The sequence below is a fragment of the Lygodium microphyllum genome, chromosome 7 (assembly GCF_053477565.2).
Source record: "Lygodium microphyllum isolate KBCC chromosome 7, Lygodium_microphyllum_v1.1.10, whole genome shotgun sequence".
Classification (NCBI taxonomy): domain Eukaryota; kingdom Viridiplantae; phylum Streptophyta; class Polypodiopsida; order Schizaeales; family Lygodiaceae; genus Lygodium; species Lygodium microphyllum.
The window spans coordinates 21,280,548-21,287,442 of NC_141141.1; the positions used below are offsets into that span (position 1 = coordinate 21,280,548).

At 41.2% G+C, this 6,895-nt stretch overlaps 1 long non-coding RNA gene across 1 annotated transcript; it reads left to right on the top strand.

Moving 5' to 3' along the window:
• The first annotated feature begins 2,232 nt into the window (after window positions 1-2,232).
• Window positions 2,233-4,096, top strand: LOC148033256 (uncharacterized). Its single transcript, XR_015691452.1, has 3 exons — window positions 2,233-3,491; window positions 3,571-3,699; window positions 3,770-4,096. It is a non-coding gene; the product is annotated as an uncharacterized LOC148033256 (long non-coding RNA).
• The last annotated feature ends 2,799 nt before the right edge of the window (window positions 4,097-6,895 follow it).

Sequence of the window (6,895 nt, forward strand, 5' to 3'; positions counted from 1 at the left end):
TGCTCTAGTTGCTTCATTCCTAACTTAGATGGTTTCTAGCAAACCAAGAAGTAGATTGTGGTTGGAATTAGTATGTGTTTCAGAACCAAACATCTACATGCCATATTGAGCTGCAGACCCTTCTATTTTTCAAATTTTCCCCTGATTTTTTCCAAAACCCAATCCCACCTTTGTTTCATTGAGATCCCAAAGCCCATGGGTATGCCTAGAAGTTTGAATACTTTACTTGTTTCAATCTCCTTACACCCTGCAGCCAGGAGCCAACCAGGACAAGGACTGATTAGTGTTTTAATTCCTGTTTTGTTTGGATTGATAACAGAACCAGAAGCCTTGCAAAAGGTTTGCAAGCAGTTCCAAAAAGCTACTAATGAAACTGGATCATTATTTATCGTGCTATTTGTATCATCAACAAACTGGTTGAGTACCTTGTCTTTGTTGTTAGGGAGTTTAATCCCTTTAATGTTGCCTTATCAACCTCTGCTTAAAAGAGCCAACCCAGTGAATCAGCTGCAATGGCAAACAAAGGGGAGCAAGAGGGCAGCCCTGCCTGATGGATCTTCTCAAAGGAAAGGAATCAGTCATCTCCCCATGAATGGCAATTCTTGTGGAGGCATTACCAAAAAGAGTACTGACATACTTGATGAACTTTCTACCCAACCCCATATCATGGAGGGATTGGAGGATAAAATCCCATTCTAACCTATCATAAGCTTTGTCAAAATCAATCTTGAAAAACACAAAGTCTTGGTTGGATTTTTGGGCATGTTCAATGCCTTCCCACAGGGCAATTATTAAGTCTAGGATATATCTCCCTTTAATGAACCCTTTTTGTTCTTTTCTTATCCAGTTATCTAGATGATCAGATAGCCTTCTAGCTATGGCTTTGGCAAAAACCTTATATGCTGATGTGAGACATGTGATGGGTCTCCAATTGGCTAGGAGTTCTTTTTCATCTCTCTTATGGATTAGTTTGACTACTCCTTCATTGATTATGTGGGGTAAGGCTCCAAATTTCAGGGATTCTCTCCATACCATGAGAAGGGGGTGAATAAGAGAATCTTTGAATTCTTTGAAGAATTCATTCAGAAGGCCATCAAGCCCTGGGCTTTTTCCTGATGCTAGAGAGTCAATGGTGTCACTGATCTCAATAGCTAATAGCTCCCCATCCAGAATCTTAGCCAAGCTTGGAGGGACAACCTTCTTCCTAACCATTGATATCTTAGCCTTGGCAGTTGTCTCTTCTTGTGAACTCTTTCTAGAGGAGCTAAACATTTTAGAGAAAAATTCATTAGCTATAAAGAGATTCTCTCCATTGTTTTGGGCATGTGTGCTATCTTCCCTTCTCAACAATGGGATGGAGTCTCTATCCTTTTTCTTTTTGAGGACTTTTTAAAAAAATATATTACCATAGGTTGATAATTGGACACAACAACAAGACTTAATTATCCAAAGGTCATGAATTCACATTGAAGGCTGCCACATACCTCAAAGATGAAAGTGAAAATAGCTATGGTATAGAAACAGTTCAAAATCGACATTTTGAAGACTGCCATTGATGTTGACAAGACGGCAATAATTGCGGCTTGATGACGTTGAATCAGGTTGGTAGCCTGTAGGATAGAAATGCGATATGGCTTAATAATGATGAGTAGACAAGCAGGCAAAAAAATGGCATAAGTTATAATCCGTTGATCATGGACAAGACATGATGGCGTAAATTAAACTCTTCAAAGCATTAAAAGGACGGCATATAAATAATGGTGAATGCCGACGACAAGCTAGTTGGCGGCTGCCATCAATGAAGCATCATGATGGTTTCAAGGCGGCCTGATTAATCGAGTAGTGATTGCAGGCAATAATGGAAATTTGGTGGATGGTGGCTTGATGAAGACGAGTGCTGAAGCGTGAAGGCGCAGGCAATCTGAAACGACATCAAATTGCAGAAGATTTGGCGGTCGTGAAGATACGCAAAGATCGCATTTCGTTGAGCTTATGCACGGCCTGATTGGCAATTTGGCGGCGTATATGCTGTGTGGTGGCAGCGTGATACGACAGTTGAGCTTGATAATCACAAGGCAGGTGGCTAAAAGACACGCAATGTGGCGGCGGCAAGTCCACGGCATTGCGAGCGTGATGGCGATTATTACAGGACTTGACAGTTAAACACAGGACGAAAAGCGTTTATAAATGCTTAAAGCCTTAAAGGGTAAACGTTACTACATGAGAAACCTTTGAGGCCTTTTTACCTTTGAAGAAACGACTTAGGTTTTTAGCTTGTCGAAAAGCTCAAACTCAAAAATCCTTAGGTTTTTAGAAAGCAAGATTCAATATGAGGTCCGAGTGTTGAGAAACGTTTTCTGTCCGAGTGCACACTGGCCCGAGAGAACGTCCGAGTGCAGAGAGAAACGTCCGAGAGAGATAACGTCCGAGGGAGTGTGCGTCTGTCTCTCTCTCTATGCGTCTGGGCTGCGCTGCGCATTGAAGCGCTGCGGTCTCTTCTGGATGCTTGCGCTGCGCGTATTCTACCTCGAGTCTCCTCTCTCCTGTGAAACTCTATCGCAAATAGAGCGATGGACCGAGATATCAATATGCAGCACGTCGATGTAAACCCAGAAGCATTCTGGGCGTGGAACAACAATCAACTCTATGGGGGCATGGCGGGGCCACTAAACGAATCTTTTGGGAACGTCATTGGCAACCCATTATTCAATGGTTTATCAGCTCAACAAAATCACCATGGCGTCTGGGGAAGGAGTCAAAGTGGAGGTTTCGGAGGTGGAGGAGGCGAATGGGCCCTAGGAAATGGACCAATCAACATGGGAGGCTCTTCGGACCCACTGGGAAGAAGCAGTGGAGGCAGCCCCTACCTCCAAAGGGAGAGCCTCAAAGAAGCTGAGAGGTCTGACAACCAAGTAGCTTTTGGAGGTCAGCAGAGCTCTCCTCAAAGAAGCGAATATCAGGCTGAGGGGCTCCAGAGATTCTATCTGGTTCAGCTTCTTTCATGGAGCAATATAAGACCAAGAGGCCAATCTGGCCTATAAACTATATAAAAAGGGGATTAAAACTTGGGGTGACATATGGGACTATAAAGACAAAAATTGGATTCAAGAGGAAAAGATGGGTGAACTGTTTAACCTCAAACAACATGAAATTGATTTTTTAAGGGGAAGGAAAATGTTATGGGACCAACATAGAGCAAAAGGAATAAATCTCAACCAACAATTCAACCACAGAGGGGTGTGTTTGCAAGGAGACAAGTCACTACTTCCACTGCCTAATCTTAAGATAAACAATGCTCAATTGTGCTACAAACTTAATGCTAGATGGCATATTAATTGGAATGTAGATCAATGGAACTACAGATTCAATAACCTGTGGTATGCCTCTATTCAACCTAAAATTTCTTGTCTGATGTGGTTGATCACGGTGAAAGGCCACTGGACCAATGAGAGGGCTCTGAAAGTTGGCATAGAAAATGGAATATGCCAAAGGTGTGGTATCCAAGTAGAATCTATCCCTCATTTGTTTCTTAATTTCTCTCAGAATATTAACATATTTTGTTTACTGTAGGTGTTAATCTTGAAGTGGCACCCCACTAAGATCACTTGGAAAGAATTATTGTTAGGGGAAATTTATGGTGTACCCCCCTGTCTGGAATTGGCTGAGAAGTCTCTATTTATGGAACATATGGATATGCAGGTATAAAATGGTATTTGAAAAGCAATTTGTTGATCCTCTCCAGGGTTTTAAGTCTGATTTGTTTTTGCAGGATGAAAATGAGGCAAAGAAGATCATTCAACAATGTGAAGACATCAAGAAAGACATCAAGAAAGAAGATCAAGAGATGGAGGTGGCAGTCATGATTGTAGAAATTAAAAAAAAGGCTGCAGAATAGAATCATGAAGAATGAAGAGAAGACACCTTCTCTAGGGACTGCTAGTAATAGAACTAAGTTTAGGAAAATAGAAGAAAAGCTAGCTCATTCTTTTTTGGACTTGCTCAATGACAAAGATATGGTCTATTTTGATCCAGGTTGCTCCCCTGTAATGGAGCCTGAACTACTATATATCTTGTAAATTTTCCTTTTAATACATACTTAAAGCTTCCTACAAAAAAAAAAAAGGATTCAATATGAGGAAATTTATATAAAGGAGGTATGAGAGGCCTTGCCTGGCCCTACCCCAAGTAAACTTACTGTATCTTGTGAGGAGAGTGGAGGGTCGCATGCGAGAGTGTGCTCTTGACGTGCTTTTTAAGTTTGTATCAAGATATGAGAATTTAGTATTATTAAATTTTGTTTTCGAAGTTTGTGTGTGCTTTTGAACATTTTGGAAGTGTGTGATGCTCTACCTAGATTTGGGTTTGTAGTTGTTTGAGCTACGAGAGGCATTGTGTGTTCCTTGGTTCCGTGTGTCGTTCATGTGGAGTTTATCGAAATTTTTTTTTTTGTGTGTTATGTATCTGACAAAGTCAATAATTCTCAACACCAGTACTCATTAACATCTCATTATCAGGTTGTGAGTGAGGCTTGCTCTTGATCACCACTCGCGCAACACCATGTCAGAGGTGAGCTCTAATAGTGACCCCAAAATGCCCCGACCACCTGGGACCAAACACACCAAGGAGGACCTCTTAGTCCACCTAAGGTATAGGCTAAAGGAGAAGGGAAAGAAATAGTCAAAGTTTGCAGAAGCTGAGCGACAGGAGAAACCCTAGGATCTGCCCAAACACTTCACAAAGTTCAAGAAGGGTGGTTGAATAGTGGTATTAGTAGGAGCTAAACAAAAAGGGAAAGAAAGTGAACCCATCAAAGGACCAACCAAAGTTAAGGAGATCAACTTGGTAAGAGAGGAGGACAAGCCTCGACCCATGTACATAGAGAATGACCACTAAGTGTAAGTCCATCTGAACGATAGGTAGCACAAGATGGCATCCACCACCAAATGGGGTGTGTTTGCCTAGGTAGTCATCCCATTTGGACTTATCAATGCACTTGCCACCTTCCAGTGCCTCATGTGTACCATCTTCAAGGGTATAGTCATTGCTTGACTGGAAAGAGCACTTGGAAAAACTGTAAATAGCCTTTGAATGGTGTTGGCAATATAGTCTCTCACTAAACCCCTTAAGGTGCCATTTATGGGTGAAGCATGGTTATTTTAGGGCACATTGTGTTGAGGGATGGATAGCCATTGATTCCTTAAAAGTTAAGGTGGTTATAGACCTTTCCCCTCTGACCAACTTCAAGGGGGTCCTTAGGCCACACATGATACTTCCAACGGTTTGTGGTGAACTATACATTGATTGCTAGACCTTTGTACAAGCTATTAATAGTATTCGAGTGGATTGAAGAATGTCAACAATCCTACAAAATGCTTAAATGGGCTCTAACTTTAGCTCCTATCTTAAGAGCCCCAAATCGGTATGTTACCTTTCATGTACACATTGATGTTTCAAAGTTTGGTGTGGGGGTAGTGTTGTGCCAACATGGTGAACATAACCTAGACTATCCACTCAGTTTGCTAGCAGACAACTCATTGATATGAAAATGAACTACTTCACAACAGAGAGGAAAGGTTTGGCCATGGTATTCACTGTAAAGAAGTTTAGATTCTATCTTCTAGTAGCAACACCCTTTACCTTCTTTGTGATTATCAAGCATTACTTTATCTTGTGAATAAACCCTGTGCAATAGGATGCATTACTTAATGGTTACTTCTGGTTTTGGAATTTTAATTATATGTGGTTATGCGCAAGGGAAAACAACACTATATGGTAGATCACATATCCCTCATATCCATAGGAGAAGCTGCTAGACAGGGAATTAGTGATGACCTACTAGATGCACATCTCTTTAGAATGTCTAGTGAATGAGGTTTGTTTAGAGTAGAACTCACACCATATTGAGTGGATGACATAGTCCACATCCTAAAGAATGGATTGCCAGAACAACTCGTAAGAAAAGATAGGTTAAAGAGATTGATTTAAAAATCCAACCCTATCATAACAGGTCAATTGCATCGATTAGGATAGGATGGACTCTTAAGGAGATGTGACTATGAATACAAAATGTATAATGTGCTCAAAGAAGCACATGGCAAGATTGTTGGAGGACATTTCAGTGGAGACACCACAGCATGCAAAGTGCTCCAGTCTCAATTGTGGTGGGCCAATGCTATTTTGCGATGCAGCTAAGTTTGTGAAGTAATGTGATGAGTGCCAATGGACCAAGGTTTCTATTCGTAAAGACAAAATGGAGTTGACTCCGTTGATCATCGGCCAGACATTTAAAAATTGGGGAATCGACTTCATTGGTCCAATCAACCTTGTAGCATAATACTCACAAGCCAAGTGCATCATTGTTGCCATAGACTACCTCACCAAGTGGGCGGAAGCTCAAGCAACTCATAAAAATGATGATAGGACCATGACCAAATTCCTTTGGGAGCAAGTAATCTCACAGTTTGGTTGCCCCATAGAGTTGGTTACTGACCAAGGCACACACTTCATCAATGAATTGATCGTTCACTTATTATCCACCTTCTTGATAATCCACAGAAAGTCCTCACCATATTATAGTCAAGCCAACAGTCAAGTCGAATCCATAAACATTGGTGAGTGTCCTAATAAAAGTAGTTTCTACCTCACACAATGACTAGACAAAAAGTTCATGGAAACTTTGTGGGCATATAGGATGGCCTACAAAATAGCCATAAGGCAAACTCCATTTAGGTTGACCTATGAAAGTGAAGCTATTCTACTAGTAGAAGTCTTTGTTCCAAGCTTGAGAATAGCAACCCAAGAGAGATGGGAGGGCCAAGAAGGATAGACAATAGTTAGTGGAGCTAGAATTGTTGAAAATAGCAAATGATGCTTACATGTACGCCCCGTAGAGGCT